Here is a 16,860-nt window from a genome sequence, read left to right on the forward strand (position 1 = left end):
GAAGGTCTTGCAGCATGTGCGGTCCTGGAAATACCCCAGGCTGCACTACATCATCACTAGACATACTCTGAGGCCATTTGATACAGCATGCAGTGTTTTAGTTCCCTACCCCATGAATCCAAGGGATCAATATGCTTAGGAAATTCATTTCTGCAGCTTGTTGGCAGAGTGCAGTTCAAGGTAAGATAAAGCTAGCAAGTCCCACACAGACAGAGTTGCATTTCAACAAGTCTTTACTATAACAATAAAACCACAAGAAGACAAAAAGAAAACTGCTATAAGCCTTTGTTTCAAGAACAGGAACTTAAGTTGCTTAAAAACATAGATGTAAGAAGGGGACTCTTAACTAACATCATAAATTATGGTTCCACTTGTAGATGAAACAGGTTACTTACACCCTTGCTGAACACACATTGATAATGCTCTGTTCATAAAACATTGCCTTGCTAACACTACTGCTAGGCACCGGTGACATTACTGATCTGGACGGACCATGGTTGTAAGATGCTGTAGCTGCCCCCTCCCTCTTTCCTGTATCTCCTTTCTTCCCCATATTTTACATAAAATTAGAGACAATAAAGGAGGGGAAGGATCGAAATTCCAAGCAGCCAACCGAATGCTCACTGGACATTAAGAGATGTTGCCTTGCTACATAAAATGTTGCCTTGCTAACACTACAGCTAGGCTCTGGTGACATTACTGATCTGGACGGACCATGGTTGTAAGATGCTGTAGCTGCCCCCTCCCTCTTTCCTGTATCTCCTTTCTTCCCCATATTTTACATAAAATTAGAGACAATAAAGGAGGGGAAGGATCAAAATTCCAAGCAGCCATCCAAATGCCCACTGGACATTATAAGAGATGATGGATTCAGTTCCAGGTGACAGCAAGAGTATGGATAGTGGTGGCAATCACCCATCCATGACCCTTTCTTCTTTTCTATTTGCAGAGGGCAGCTAGTTCCTAAAATGGCTGGTATTTGTTGGCAGACCCAGTGTCAGACCACTGACAGAAGCAAAACATTGGCTGCAACTATTCATTTCAGCATAAAGGCTTCCAGCTCTGCCACTAAATAAACACTGTGGCTTGTTATCTGGCTATGCCTGAAAAGACAGTAAGAGCTACAAATCCTTGCGGGCCAAAGTGTAGCACAGCAATCATATTTTTTCGTTTCTACTCAGGATTCCCTGATGAACTACAGCTGAATGGTGCTATCAAGGAACAGTGTGCAATAAATATTATGACAGGCATTTTGCAATCAAAGCAAGGATGTGGAGGTACATTCCTGAGTATTTTCAACTCTGGTAATGGGTTTCTTTTTCTTTTTTAACATAAAAAGAAGTGCACAGGTAAAGTTAGCTGTGATCTTTAATCCAGCATAAGAACATAAGAAGAGCCCTGCCGGATCATGCCAATAGTCCATCTAGTCCAGCATCCTGTCTCACACAGTGGTCAACCAGTTCCTCTTGAGGGCCAACAACTGGGCATAGAGGTCGAGGCCTTTCCCTGATGTTGCCTTCTGGCTCTGGGATTCAGAGGATAAGTGCCTCTGAATGTGAAAGTTTGTGACCCCACCAGTATACCCTGCATCAGAGGGAAGCCTGTTCTACTGGCATTTACAGGCACCCTCACATCTAAACTACCCCAGGATCTCCCAAAGCATTGTTCCTGGGCCTATGGGTAGTCCTGAAGTGGACACACATATGATCATGGGAGCTTGCCAAAAATATGGACCCTGGAGGTTGAGGAAACAGACCATCTGTCTTTTCTACGTACAATTTGCTCCCCCTTCCAGTAAGTATCAGAGGTCTCAGCATCCCAGCACATCCAAATATGGAGATCTTCTTTCTCTGACAGTTCCTTTGTCTCTTTGATGTGTAAATCTCCTTTAGTGACATGTCTCTGCAAAACACCTATTCTGTCCTTTATGGTCACTTTCCTGGGCCAAACTCCCCTTAAAGTGTAAACATTTCTCTGGAAAGCAGCTCTTCCTGGGCTATTATCTGGGTTACAAAAACATATTACCTTTGCGGTATTAGATAATATCACCCATCAACCTTACATGCATGCTCCAGGATATACCCACTAGGATGCCATCACACCTTTTTGATCAAAGTTGGAAAAACTCCTCATCCTTTGGTCCACAGGACACTTTCTCTAGTCTATAAAACAGCTGCCTGTGTGTCTGTCCTGGGCGCCCACTGACAGGTCATCCCCAAACTTCATTTGGGCCACTTTCTGTCTTCACAGCCTCTTCTCTGTGGACTGCTGCCCATCTGGAATAGCAATTATAGACCCCAACAACCTCCTATTATTCCCACTCACCTCTGTATTTTCCTTACCTATGTGTATATTGTAACATAGTTTGAATTATGTATGTCTGTATTTTACTAGGATTTCTTCTTTTTCATAAAAACAGCCCTTTTGGTTAAGCCACTGACTGGTTCATTCCCGAGCTTCTCTAAGGGAAAGATCCCTGTAAACACTGGCAGCCTGATCTCACTAAGTACCCCACCTCTCGCGAAGCTCCTCTGCCTCACTAATTCCCCACAACTGAAGGCAGCAAGTTTTAAACTAAGCTGGGGCAACAAGTTCCCCTCAGTCACGATGGCTAATAGCCATTGATAGACTTATTATCCATGAATCTATCTAATCCCCCTTTAAAGCTGTTTATAAGAACATCTATAAATATAAAAGAAAGTCCCCTCACTATAAAATCAATGCCCAGGCCAACCCGCTGGACCTAGAGACACTAAATTTGGGGAGAGCACTCCTACTGTGGTGTAGCTACTCGCTAAGAAGGGATTTTTAGAAATTTGACCCCTTAGTGGGTCAAAAGGAGGAAAATGGGCTCCCCCACTGATTCCTATGTGGCTGCCAGGCAGCTGCCTCTCTGCACCCCCCACTCTCTGACTGGCCAGCTGCAGAGCTCAGAGTTCTGAGGTAAAAAAAACCAAACCCAACAGTGATAGGGGACTGCAGAGAGCTAATGACAGTTGAGGAAATCAGGAGTGGCGAACAACCATCTGTAAGGTGAAGCAAAGCTGCTGGCCCAGCCTCTCTAATGGCTTCCAATACACTACCCCCACCTCCTACACCTAACAGGTGGTTGTCTATCAGGTGCAGCCCCACCTCCACAGTGGCTTCTAATACTCCTCCCCCCTCCCTCTCCTACACTGGACAGGCAGCTGCCTGTCAAGTGTAGGAGAGGAGGTGGGATGGCTTCCAACACACTCCCCCCACCTCCTACACCAAACAGTCAGTTGTCTGTCAGGTGCAACAGCGGTTGCAGGGTGCTTAAAGCCACGAGGGAGCCTGCCCCAGCAGTAACACCTTAGTGATCCTGCCAGCCCTGCCTCCACAGTGGCTTCTAATACTCCTCCCCCGTCTCCCTCCTACACTGGATAGGCAGCTGCCTGTCAGGTGTAGGAGAGGAGGTGAGATGGCTTCCAACACACTCCCCCCACCTCCTACAGCTAACAGGTAGTTGTCTATCAGGTGCAGCCCCACCTCCACGGTGGTTTCTAATACTCCTCCCCCTCCCCCTCCTACATTGGACAGGCAGCTGCCTGTCAGATGTAGGAGAGGAGGTGGGATGCTTACAGCCGCCAGGGAGGTTTGCTCAGCAGGATTGCCTTAGCACTGCTGCTGGCCTAGCCTCCCCGGTGCCTTTAAATACAATCCCCCCCCCAACACCAGACAAGCCAGTGTCTGTCAGGTGTAGGAGCAGGGCCAGGGTATGAATGTTTATGGGGAGATAGTAAAGAACCTTTCTAGGAGCCATTTTGATGCGTCCCTCCCTCATGAACCTGAAGAAATGTCCACCACATCACCACTCCCTCACACCAACTCCCCCTCACACCTCTCACCTCTTACTTCCCCAAGAAAGTTTCTGGCAAACGTTGAGCCAGATACACCAATGCTACAAGGAGGAGGCAACTTAGGAATGCAGCAAAGACATTTGCACATAGTACTCCTGGAGTGCACTGAGCTGCACAGGCCAAGTACCAGCAAGATCACCCTGAGGTGCTCAGAACAACACAGTCTCCATATGAACAAAACAATCCAGGAACACAAGTAGAGAGGCCATCACTTTCATGGAAGGTAGCAGGAGTTGACTTAACAGACGACTGCTTCTTAAATGGACAGTTCTATGTGCCCTGCTCCAGAGTGAGCTCATCAAGCAGCCTGGTGATCCTAGCACCTGAGGGCAGAACCACCAATGTGGTCTAGAGAGTGGTCCTTCAGTAGAGAGAGAGAAATGTACGTATGTCTCACTTCATTTCTTACACTGCAATCTTCTCTGTTAGAATTCCTACAACAAATGTCACATTTCAGATTTCACATCATCAGTATTACCCTGGGATTTACAGAACTTAAATACTGTAGCGAAGCACAGTTAGCAGGCTAGTAAGATATAAGAACATAAGAAGAGTGTCTCCAGTGCTGGGAGAGCACCAGGAAGAACAGATTAGAGACTGCATTGTAGCTGGAGTTTAGTTTGGTAGGACCTTCAGTCACCTATGGGTCTAGACTTGCCATATCCATGGATGATGCACAGTGAAAGCTCTGTTCCCCTGTGTTCAAGGAGCTCTAGTTGCTTCCTTTTATATGATTCTCTAGTTAGTTCACAGCTGCCTAGTAATTAAAACTCAAAATGGAGGGATATATGGCATAAGTAATAATCCCCAGACATATCCTGTATATTCAGAGAGTGGATGACATTTTAAAATAGAAATCCTGGACAACATTAACCATGTGCATGATTTATGAGTAGCTCAGAAATGACTGCTTTCAAACTTTTAAAGTAGGCCTATTTCTGACAACAGAAGATATGGTGGTAAATCTCATTCTGGAGAGTACCAGTGTAGACTGCAAATGCTAAGGAGGCTTATTGCCTCAAATGACTGTAAACAAAAATATTCCCTGCACAGTAAAACCCTTAGATCAGAGGTTTTGTACTTATTTCGAGGGCCAGTTCTGACATAAATGTCACTTTGCCGGACTATGTGTGTCATAAAATGCAACATGAAATACCTGAGATATAAACCTTATAAAGATGATTTCAGATGCCAAATGGCAATAGGCTTTATTGGATTAGGTGTGATATCCAGAATGGTAGTAGGCGTAGAGATATCGTCACTGGTAATGAGACAGGAAATCTAGGTCTCAGTTTGGTCCAGAGGTTTCAAAGAATAAATGGACATAAGTCTGAAGAAGTGAGCAGTGACTCACAAAAACTCATACCTTTGCCACAAATTTTGCTACTGGACTCTTACTCTTTCTATAGCTATAAGAAACCACAACATTCAAAAACCAGTGGGGGAACATTTTAACCTTCCAGTGTATTCAGTTGCTGACCTAAGAGTAGTAGTTCTCTTACAAAGGAAGATTAGAAAGAAGAGACTGATGAATTGCAACTGATAATGAAGCTCAATGCATCCTCCTGGGCTAAATTGAGACCTAGCTTTCTTCTGTCATTACCAATGGCTGCTATTGTTGTCATCTGAAATCATGTCATTCTCCAAGATATACGGACAAATGGACTCATATTCTAGCTGTAGCTGAAGAAGTGAGCAGTGACTTCTGAAAGCTCATGCCCTGCCACAAATTTTGTGAGTCATTAAGATGCTACTGGACAGTTGCTCCCTTCCACTAAAAAAGATTGCAAACTGTGCTGTTAGGTTTCTTTTATTATTATTTTTTCATCTGGTAGAAATTGAAAGGGGGATCTCTCCAAGTGAAATAATGTGTTGCTTTCAGACTGGACAAAATCCACTCATTGCTAGTGATGATAATAAAAAAGTTTAAAAAGTGGGGGGGGGAGTGTTAATGTGAAGAAAGGCAGCCAGTGAGGTGGGAGGGGAGAGAGGGAAACCACATGTTAAACTGGAATATATGGAACTATAAATGTATTTTTAAATTCTTAACCATCTACTTCCAGTCATTAAACCATGGAATCCAATCCAAGTGCTGTAATTCTTAACCAGGTCTTTTTAAAAAAAGAAAATCCCAGATAGGCAAAGAGAAACCTATTTTTTTTAAAAAAAAAACCTTTTCAGAATAAGCCAAAATAATTTGCCCTTAATTCCCATTATTCCAGATGCATCGCTTTTCTGCCCCCCTTCCTTTTCTAACATTAGTGTGTGCAATCAGGTCTCACAGTAAATGGCAGAGCAGGTTTGTCAGAAGAATTCCCCCGCCCCTTCAGTATGCATGCACAGGAAAGTGTACACCTGGAATAAAACTTTGTTGATCTTGAAGGTGCCATGGGACTCCATCTCCAAATGAGGGAAGAGAAGCTAGGCAATGCAGCAGCAACCCCAGAGGAGAAAGCAGGAGGGAGCTTTTTTCTGCTGCCCACATGTACACTCTCCTTTTCCTTCCCCTTCGCTTCCCTAAGGAGGAAGAGAGGCTTTGGCGATGCAGCAGCAGTAATGGCCAGGAGATGCAAGCACTTGCTTGCGGGCCATATACCAGCCCTGCAGGGGCCAAATCCAGCCTGGGGGGGCACATGTTTGAAGCCCCTGCCTTAGATGCTTCTGTAATATATGCAAGGGACATTTTTGTACACAATTTGAAGTGCTGCAGACCAGAAACAGGCTTATCTCCTCTCCTGCTTTTTATTAAAGGAAATTAGCATGACAAGAAATTTCAACTTTTAGAGAGTGACTGGGGGTCTTACCTGAACCGAAGGAAGTAAAGTCATTTCTATAAAATCATTGACAAATTACATAGCAAATTCCACAACAACAACAACAAAGCCCTTAAGAATCAGCACATTTGATCCAGGTTTGGAATCTCCTAGAGATTTGGGAATGGAGCCTGGTAAAGACAGGTACCACAGTGGGGTACAATGCCATAGAGACCACCCTCCAAAGCAACCATTTTCTCCAGGGAAACAGATATTTGTAGTCTAGAGTTGAGCTGTAATTCCAGGGGGTCCTCAGGTCCCATCTGGAGGCTGGCATCCCTAGAACATAACCAGTGGCAATACACTGACATCCCTTCCAGTATATACCAGGAATGATGCCTCCACATTATGGGCCTGAACCTCCCCCAGCCTTCCATACCACCAGTAAGTATACACCGATGGTTGCTGGGGGGACCTTGCAACCCAACCTCAGGTAAGCAGAAAAGTCTGACTTTGTAAATTTTTCGGAAGAAAAAGAAGCAACCCCCTCCCTTCCACCAAATGTCCTGATGAGGACTGAACATGTTCCAGGAGCACAGAGTGTTGAAAGCAGGTGAGAGTAAGTTAAGATGGGGGCATCAGCCTGCTCAACCCCCTGAGAGATTACTGAGCCTTAAGGTCAAGATTTTTTTTTGGGGGGGGGTACAGTAAGGGTTTCCAAATTTCTTCCCTATCCCAGAATTTCTTAGGCACCCTGTTGTAAAAAATGTTAAACCAGAAGGAGGACCAAAACCCATTATTACCCGATGAAACAAAAAAGTCTTCTCCTGCTGGAGAAAGACACGTATAGAGGGAGACAGACAAATATTGTCACTATGTATTTCCATAATGCTACTTGGATAATATACTTGGATACTTGGAGCTGCGGTGGCTCAAGTGGTTAAGACGCTGAACTGCAGGCTGTGGAAGGTCAGTAGTTCAGCGGTTCAAGACCCGAGTTGCCACATGACGGAGTGAGCTCCCGTCTCTAGTTCCAGTTCCTGCCAACCTAGCAGTTTGAAAGCAAAAAATTGCAAGTAGATAAATAGGTACCACTTCGGTGGGAAGGTAACAGTGTTCCGTGCACCTTGGTGTTTAGTCATGCCGGCCACATGACCACGGAAACGTCTTCGGACAGCGCTGGCTCTTCGGCTTTGAAACGGAGATGAGCACCGCAACCCTAGAGTCGGACTCGACTGGCTTTGGAGCAAGGGAACCTTTACCTTTTTACTTGGATAACATCTGCACTGCTAGTAAAACAGAAAACCTTTTGAATTTTGAATATGAGATTTTTTTAAAAGAAAGAACCTGAAGAATTTTCTTCTCCAGCAAGAGTGTATGGTCTTCTAGCGAATCCCTAGTTTAGGTGCCACCATGCTCAGGAGTTTGGCAGAAGGCAGTATAGAACAGGGATTTTCAGCAGCAGTACCCAGATTGTGGATTATCCTTCCCTATGAGACATGGCTAGCACTTTCACTCATAGTTTCTAGGAAAGTGATGAAAAAAAATCAGTTTAGACAGGGTTTTCAGGTACCTCATGCTGACTTTGTTTAAGGAAAGGTTTTGGACCTGACTGTGGCTACTGGTGGTTGTTAAGCTGCTGCTTTTCTCATGTTCATGTGAGACTTTATTTTCACCATTGTTTTAAATGATATAGGGCTTGAACCCATGTAATGTTGTGTTCAGATGCTTTCAGAAGCTTAGGAGAAGCCATAACACAAACAGTAATACAATCAGGGGTCATTTCCTGCAGGAGTGCACAGGAGCGGAGCTCTGGCAGTAAGGCGTCCAGGGGGCGGGCACTTGCAACAAGCCCTGCCCCCAGCAGCCTTCAGTCAGGCCACAAGGAGCAAGGAGCAGCCAGATAAGTTGCAGAGCCCCCCCCCTCCCTCCTTCAAGGCCGACACTAAGATCTGCATGTCCCCCCCCAATAAATAAAATAAATAAATAAATAGCAATCCAAAACAGTCCAGTGGCACCTTTAAGACCAAGTTTATTCAGGTACAAGCTCTCCCTCCTCTGCAAGGACAGATCTACATGTCCCCCCCCCCAGTAAATTAAATAAAATAAATAAATAAATAGCAATCCAAAACAGTCCAGTGGCGCTTGAGTGGTGGGTGTTGCCTTCTGACAAACTTCCAGTGATGTCAGGGGCTGTGGCATATGCAAATAAGTTATGCTAATGAGCTCCTGCACCTCTTTTTCTACAAAATAACCCCTGAATACAATCCATTTCTCTTTGTAGTGTACATAGGACCTAAGCAATTCACTGACTGGAAATCTCCCTTCCCCAAATATTGCTAGGATACTGCTGTTATCTGTGGAGATACAAGATGTTTCTCCCCCTTCCTTCTGCATACCCCCTATGTCATTCTCGAATGTCCCTTATCCTCCAGGAGCAGCATTTTGTGAAGATAAGTGGGCTGCAGTGGGAGGGGGGAAGCAGATCAGTTCCACTCCACTGGAAGAAAATGTAGTCTAGATCTGATATCAAGCCTTTTGCGAACACCAATGTTACTTTCAAATGTACGGATAATCCATTATAACTCTTTATACCATGCATGTCAGAACGAAACATTTGTTCATTAATACACAATGCATCATTCAGGGTAGACTTTGAGTCCAGGTTGAACTTTATGACCCTAGCCATTTCTCTATTAAAGCCCATTTCTTTAAATCACTGTGTGGGTGAGAGAGACAAAAGAGAGTGGTAATGAAAAAAACTATGTTATGCCCATGTTCCTCATTCTGAAAATTGGTTAAAATACTGGCTTGGTGAATACAAGTAATTTCTGGGTAAAAATGAAGGTCATCTGAACAGAGACACAGCAAAATAGACGGTTTCTGAAAGAAATATGCATGTAAGAGCCGCATGGAAAAAAACAAATGCAAGAAGTTGCTTGTTGGTACTTTGGTTTTGAGCGAGAGAGAGAGAGATGGCACAGATGAACACACAAGTGCAAAGAGGAAGACCTTGAACTGAGGACGTTGGCAATGGGATCCAGATGCCAGGCTGTGCAGTGCTATCCAGAGTTATTCCAGTCTAAACCCATTGATTTCAGTAGGGTTAGACTGCATTAACTCTGCAACAGATTGTATTGTTATTTTAGGTACCACCATGGTAGCCTGATAGAGAAGCAAGGGCTCTCTGCTATATTAAATTTATTTATTTATTTAAATTTATACCCCGCCCTCCCAGCGAAGGCCAGCGAAGGGTGGCTTACATAAAATCAATAGAAACATTTAAATAGTATAATAAAACATTTAAAACAGTATTTAAAAGATTACAATTCAATGATAAGTGCTAGTTTTGTTGTTATAAAGTTCATGATGGCTACCATCAACTCTCTCTTCCCGTGGCCGGCACAGATCTTCTATAGGTGTCTTTCAGGTGTCCTTCTGGCGGCTGACGCGATTGTTAATATAAGTTCCAGGGCAACAGGGCTTCTCATCCTAGTTGTTAGAGGCGGCGGCGGTGGCTCCAAAAGCCTGGTGGAAGAGCTCCATTTTACAGGCCATGCAGAACTGTAATAGGTTCTGCAGGGCCCTGATCTCCTCTGGGAGCTCATTCCACCAGGATGGAGCTGCTACTGAGAAAGCCCGTGCCCTAGTTGTCATCAGCCTAGCCTCCTTAAGACTCAGGAGGGCCAGTCGGTTCTGGACCCCTGACCGCAGTGCTCTCTGGGGAACATGTGGGGAAAGGCGGTCCCTCAGGTATGTCGGTCCCTGACCATAAAGGACTTTAAAAGTAAGAACCAGCACCTTGAAATGAATTCGGTATGCTATCGGCAGCCAGTGCAATGCCTTGAGCACAGGCTGGATGTGCTCCCGCATTGGGAGTCACATCAACAGCCTGGCCGCAGCATTTTACACCAGCTGCAGCTTCCAGATTTGAGACAAGGGCAGCCCCATGTAGAGAGCATTACAGTAGTCCAGTCGTGAGGTGACCATTGTATGGATCGCTATTGCCAAGTCACTGAATTCAAGGAAGGGAACCAACTGCCTAATTAGCCAAAGATGGTAAAAGGCTGCCTTGGCAGTGGCTGCTACCTGGGCCTCCATTGTTAAGGAGGTGTCTAGGAGCACTTCCAGACTCCTAACCTCTGGTGCTGGCACCAAAGGTGCCCCATCGAAGGTCGGGAGTGGGATCCCAACCCTCAGACCACCCCGACTCAGGCAAAGGACCTCCATCTTTGTCTGATTCAGTTTCAGCCGGCCCAGCCTAAGCCAACCAGCCACAGCTTGTAACACCCGGTCTAGATCTTCTGGTTTGGAGTCGGACTGACCGCTCAACAATAGGTAGAGCTGGGTGTCACCCGCATACTGGTAACATCCCAGCCAATGCCTCCAGGCAATCTGGGCAAGGGGGCGCATGTAGATGTTAAAGAGCATTGGGGACAACACTGCCCCTTGAGTCACTCCACATTCCAGTGGGTGCCTCTGGGATAGTTAATCCCCCAGTGCCACCCTTTGTCCCCGACTTTGGAGAAAGGAGGCAAGCCACTGCAAGGCCAGCCCCTGGACCCCATTGTCAGCGAGGCAGTGGACCAGTAGCTGATGGTCAACTGTGTTGAACACTGCCAACAAGTCTAACAACAACAGCACCGCCAGTCTGCCCTGATCCAGATGCCTCCGGAGGTCATCCGTGAGGGCAACCAGTGCCATCTCTGTCCCGTGACCCAGGTGAAAGCCAGATTAGAAGGGATCTAAAATGGAAGCATCATCCAAGAAGCTCTGCAACTGTACAGCTACAGCCCTCTCTATTGTCTTGCCCAAGCAGGGCAAGTTGGAGACCGGCCGGTAGTTTGCCCATTCAGCTGGGTCCAATGATGGCTTTTTCAAGAGAGGGCAGACCACTGCCTCTTTAAGAGCCCCCAGGAACCACCCCTCCAAAAGGGACTTGTTGACAATCTCCCGTAGGGCCCCCTCAAAACCCCTCATGACCAGTTTTAATTAGCCATGAACGGCACGGATAAAGGGAGCAAGTAGTAGGCCGTACAGCCAGGATCACCTTGTCAACTTCCTCTAAGCTGAGCGGGCTGAAATGTTCCATAACCAGACTAAAAGACACGCATGGAGCCTCGAGTTCACTCACTGTATCTGCTGTGGCAGGGAGGTCACGGCAGAGCGACAAGACTTTATCTGCAAAATAGCTTGCAAAAGCCTCGCAGCCAATGTCCAATTCCCTAGCATTTGATTTGCCATATGGCAAAGTAGTCATCGATTGAATCATTCTAAATAATTGGGCTGGGCATGAGCTTGCAGATGCAATCACGGCCATGTAATCTCACACCTTGATTAGAAGGGACTTCATGCCGGAGACTACAAGAAACTTCCGTATCGGTTAACAATATTGTGTTGGTGGACTGTTGAGCAGCGTCTGGAGAAAGTGTCAGAACTACTAATAGAAACAGACCAGCATCACACCAGGCCTAAACTTTCAGTCAGGGACAGATTAACCATTAAGCAGACTAAGCACGTGCTTAGGGCACCAGGGCCAAAGGGGGCACCACAAAGTTGGGAAAAGAGTGAAAAGCTTAGTTTTGTGTTATCATATTAATAAGTTTTTGTATTGCTGCATCCTGCATTGTATATCTGGTCAGACAGGTCAACAACTAAAATAGACTGGGTCAGTGTGGAAAGGAGGGGGGCACCAAGATTGGTCAGTGCTTAGGGCACCAGTGAGCCTTAATCCGCCCCTGCTTTCAGTATTCAACTGAAAACCAGCATTGGATGCAGAATGGTATCTTTCTATGTGCTAAAATCCTTTGCATTGGAAAACAGAGTGAAAACCAGATGAGCTTTGTATTGGAAATAATGGTGAGGACGTATCATGATACCTGGCCAATTATTGTGGCTAGCACTGCTGGTTCCCAGCAGCCAATCAGTGCATTTTCTGATTGAGAAACAAGATGGTTGTGGGTGGTGGCAACTCTTTGAGATTTCACCCTTTGAAAAATGGGAAAGATTATTCTGTTCCCTACCCCTGAGATGCAGAGTCCTTGTCCCTGTTCTTAGAGACCTGCAGCACTCCATTTTCATGTGAGCCAGATGGGCATAAGAAGGGTGTGCCTGTCATTGTACAAGACCTCAGTTTCATGAACAGTTTATTAAGGTTTGAAATTATGGTGCATCTCTTCTTTTTGATGAGTAAATAAATAATGGGCAGTTCCTTGAAAGAAGGTGCAATGGTTACAAACTTAGAGTATACCCATTCTTTTATTTATTTAGGATCCTTTTAACCCTTGGGTTTCCTTGGTGGCATCTCATCCATATACTAACTGACACTGCTTAGCTTAATGAGATTGGGTTAGCCTAGGCCATCCAGGTCAGGCCAAAAGTGACTTAAAGGTAAAGGTAAAGGTTCCCTTGCTCGAAAGCCAGTCGAACCTGACTCTAGGGTTGCGGTGCTCATCTTCGTTTCAAAGCCGAAGAGCCAGCGCTGTCCAAAGACGTTTCCGTGGTCATGTGGCCGGCATGACTAAACACCAAGGCACACGGAAAGCTGTTACCTTCCCACCTAAGTGGTACCTATTTAGTAAAGGTAAAGGTTCTCTTGCTCGAAAGCCAGTCGAATCCGACTCTAGGGTTGCGGTGCTCATCTCCGTTTCAAAGCCGAAGAGCCAGCGCTGTCCGAAGATATTTCTGTGGTCATGTGGCCGGCGTGACTAAACACCAAGGCGCATGGAACGCTGTTACCTTCCCACCGAAGTGGTCCCTATTTATCTACTTGCAATTTCTTGCTTTCGAACTGCTAGGTTGGCAGGAGCTGGAACTAGAGACGGGAGCTCACTCCGTCATGCGGCACCCGGATCTTGAACTGCTGAACTACTGACCTTCCACAGCCTGCAGTTCAGCATCTTAACCACTTGAGCCACCGCAGCTCCCCAAAGTGACTTACAATGTACAAAATATACAAAAGACAATCAGTTTCCAAACACATGCAGAATAAAACAGTTTCACAAATTACTACTTGCCATGAACATACTAGCTCATAAGGCAAGGCAGAGCAGGTGGCAACATCTCTGTCCTTGATTAAACAGCCTCTCCCCAGGCAGGCACTTTTTTCCTTCCTCCTTCTAGAAGGCCGCTTCCTTTATTGTTCCAGGACCTTGAGGGGAGGAGCAGAGCAGCTGGAAACAGCCTTGCCTTGATGGAACGGTCTCCCCAGGCAGGCTCTCGCTTCCTCTCCTTTGGATATCGGGTGGCTTCAGATATAACTGTCTTTGCAGGAGCCATGTTTTACACCCTAAAAATGTGGTGATTGTATTTACTCAGGACATCCTAAATGAACTGGATGAAATGTATGCGATTCATTATGGCTTTCTGAAGCTTTTAAGCCAGAGAAAAATCTCTCTATTAGAAGTTCCAATTGTTGTGGTCTACTGACAGAGGATCCCCCATGTCTTTCAGTTCTCTTCCATTCTGCAATCTCTTCCACCAGTCCCTTCTATCCCAAACAAATGGGGAGGGGGAGTTCACAAAGGCCAGCTTACTACTCTTCTTATCTCACATTTCCAGGAAGAAGGGGAGCCACACCAATCCATCTCCATACTAATCAGGAGCTGGAACACCTAGCTAGTAGATTCTGTCCTGCAAATCATAGACTGACCACATTTTTCACACCCTGCCTCTAACCCTCCTGAGGATGCTATCAACATTTAATTTTGCTCTCATTTGACTTCAGTGGGAGATTCTATAATTACTTCAAAAGAAATTTTAGGGCTCTCCCCACCCCCCCATAGCCCATTATAATCAGCAAGAGTCTTCTCTGCTAGCATGCTGAAGCTGTTTTGAAGGATCTTAATGTTTTTTGTCCCTCAATGAGATTTTAATTGTACAGGAAGTATTTCTGTATTAGCAGTGAAAATCCTCATTTTAAAAAATGACTCACACAGAAGCAAATTTGGGAGGGGTGAGAGAATAATATAATAAACAAGCAATTTATTTTGCTAGTAAATTCTTGAAGCTGTCTTGTGACTGCTAATTAAGAAAACAGGTCTCTCTCACATCTCCTGCTCAGTGATTTATACCCTGTAGACAGATTAGACTGCTGAGTTTCTGACATCACCATCAGCTGCCATGGCAACACTTGGGTAGCCACCTGATATTTCCATACTTTGATTAGGAGGAGGAAGTTAGGCGCAAGCAATGCTTTCAAATATAAGCTGGATTTTAAAAATTAAATAAATGATCATTACTAAAATACTTTAAAGATTTGGCATCCTCTTTCTGGCCTTGATGCCCCCATCCAGCATCCTAAATATGTAGTCTCTTTTGCATTCTGAGCGGTATGGGAGATTTTCCTCAGTAGTGTGACTGGGTGATGTTTGTATTTCAAATTCCAACTATGTGGGAGATTCCAGTTGTGTACATCTTTCCTATCTAATCAGTACACTCCTGGGAGGATGAATGCCAGTCAGACAGAGAGATCCACAGCACTAGCTCTACCTATGCGGTATGAATGTTTACCAGTTCCTGACGTACAGAGTTGTATTGTAAGGAAACCAGCATTTTCCACACTGGGTGGGTGTGTGACAGAGGATCTTTGAATCGTAGAATGTTGTAAAGCTAAAAAAGAATTAGGGCATATATTTTAATATTTGTATTCATTCAGACAATATGCAACATCAAAAATATTAAGCTGCTTCATATGACTATATGTTACAGCTGAGCAGTATGATTTCTGGGTGGACTCACAAACAAGTAGCGCTCCCCTCCCCCCAAGTGTAGCAAAGCATTCAACTGCAAGGGAAATGTTTAGTGTGACCTAAGTCAGAAAGCCACACTAAACAGCCACTTTTTTATGATCACAGTTGCCTTGTTTCAAGGTACTATGATTACCAAAATGGCCGTAATTTTCCCTGAATAGGCAGCTTATTCATTCACACTAAAATATTCTCCAGTCACTGGTTGTACCCATATATTTATTTAGTTCATTCAGTTTATACCCCACCCTCCCCGCCAAGGTGGGGTTCAGGGTCGCGTACATAGAATTGCTTATAAAATACAATTAAAACCTATCATAGACATATAAACATAAAATAACAATAATTAAAATTAATCCTAAAACACTGGAACATAGTCTAAAAAGTGAGAGCAGAGTTATTTATAGTACAGCATAGGTGACTGTATATTCCAATGGTATTTGTACCTGAAGAAGAAGAAGAGATTGGATTTATACCCTGCCCTTCACTACCCAAAGGTGTCTCAGAGCGGCTTACAAACTCCTTCCCCTCCCCACAACAGACACCCTGTGAAGTAGGTGGGGCTGAGAGAGCTCTGATAGAAACTGCTCTTTTTTCAAGAACAGCTCTTATCAGAACTATGGCTTGCCCAAGGTCATCCAGCCAGGTGCAAGTGGATGAGTGGGGAATCAAACCCGGTTCTCCCAGATTAGACTCCGCACACTTAACCACTACACCAAACTGGCTCTCTCCACAAACCAGCTCTGTCCACTCAACTTGTTGCATGGTGGTAAAGGCATTAAAGCCAGGGCACAGGCTGGAGATGGAGATGGTGAAGCCAGGGCACAGGGAGACTCCTCGGTGTGTGTGTGTGTGTGTATATGAGGAATAAGGCCCATTGTGGAAATAAATACAATGAGCTCTAGAAAGAGGCTCTGGGAGAGTGCCAAGGCCTTGGGCACTCAGCGTCAATGTGCTGTGGCGACCTCAGCAGGGTTTAATGACACAGAGTCCACCATTTTCTCCAGAGGAACTGATCTCTGCTATCTGAAGAGCAGTTGTAATTTTGAGCGATCTCCACCCCTCACCTGGAGACTGGCAATGATTGTTACCCAGGAAGAAATGGCTGGTTTGGAGGGTGGAGTCTATGGCATTGTACCTGTCTAAGGTCCCACCTCTCCTCAAACCTCACCCTCTCCAGGCTCCACCCCTCAAATCTCCATGAATTTCCCAACCTGGAGTTGGTAACCCTATCTCCTTCCCAGCCAAGCATCAGCCTGCCATTATCTGCCCCTCTGATTTCAGCTTTGCATCTCCTCCCCCCTCCCTCCTGGAGATCAGTTGTAATTCTGAGTGATTTCCACCCCTCTCCTGAGATTGGCGTGGTTCCCCAGAAGGGAATGGCTGGTTGGGGGGTGGAGTCTATGGCATTGTACCTGTCTGAGGTCCTACGCCTCCTCAAACCTCACCCTCTCCAGGTTCCATCCCTCAAATCTCCAG

This window comes from Gekko japonicus, unplaced genomic scaffold (genome assembly GCF_001447785.1).
Source record: "Gekko japonicus isolate JY-2015 unplaced genomic scaffold, Gekko_japonicus_V1.1 scaffold261, whole genome shotgun sequence".
Lineage (NCBI taxonomy): Eukaryota > Metazoa > Chordata > Lepidosauria > Squamata > Gekkonidae > Gekko > Gekko japonicus.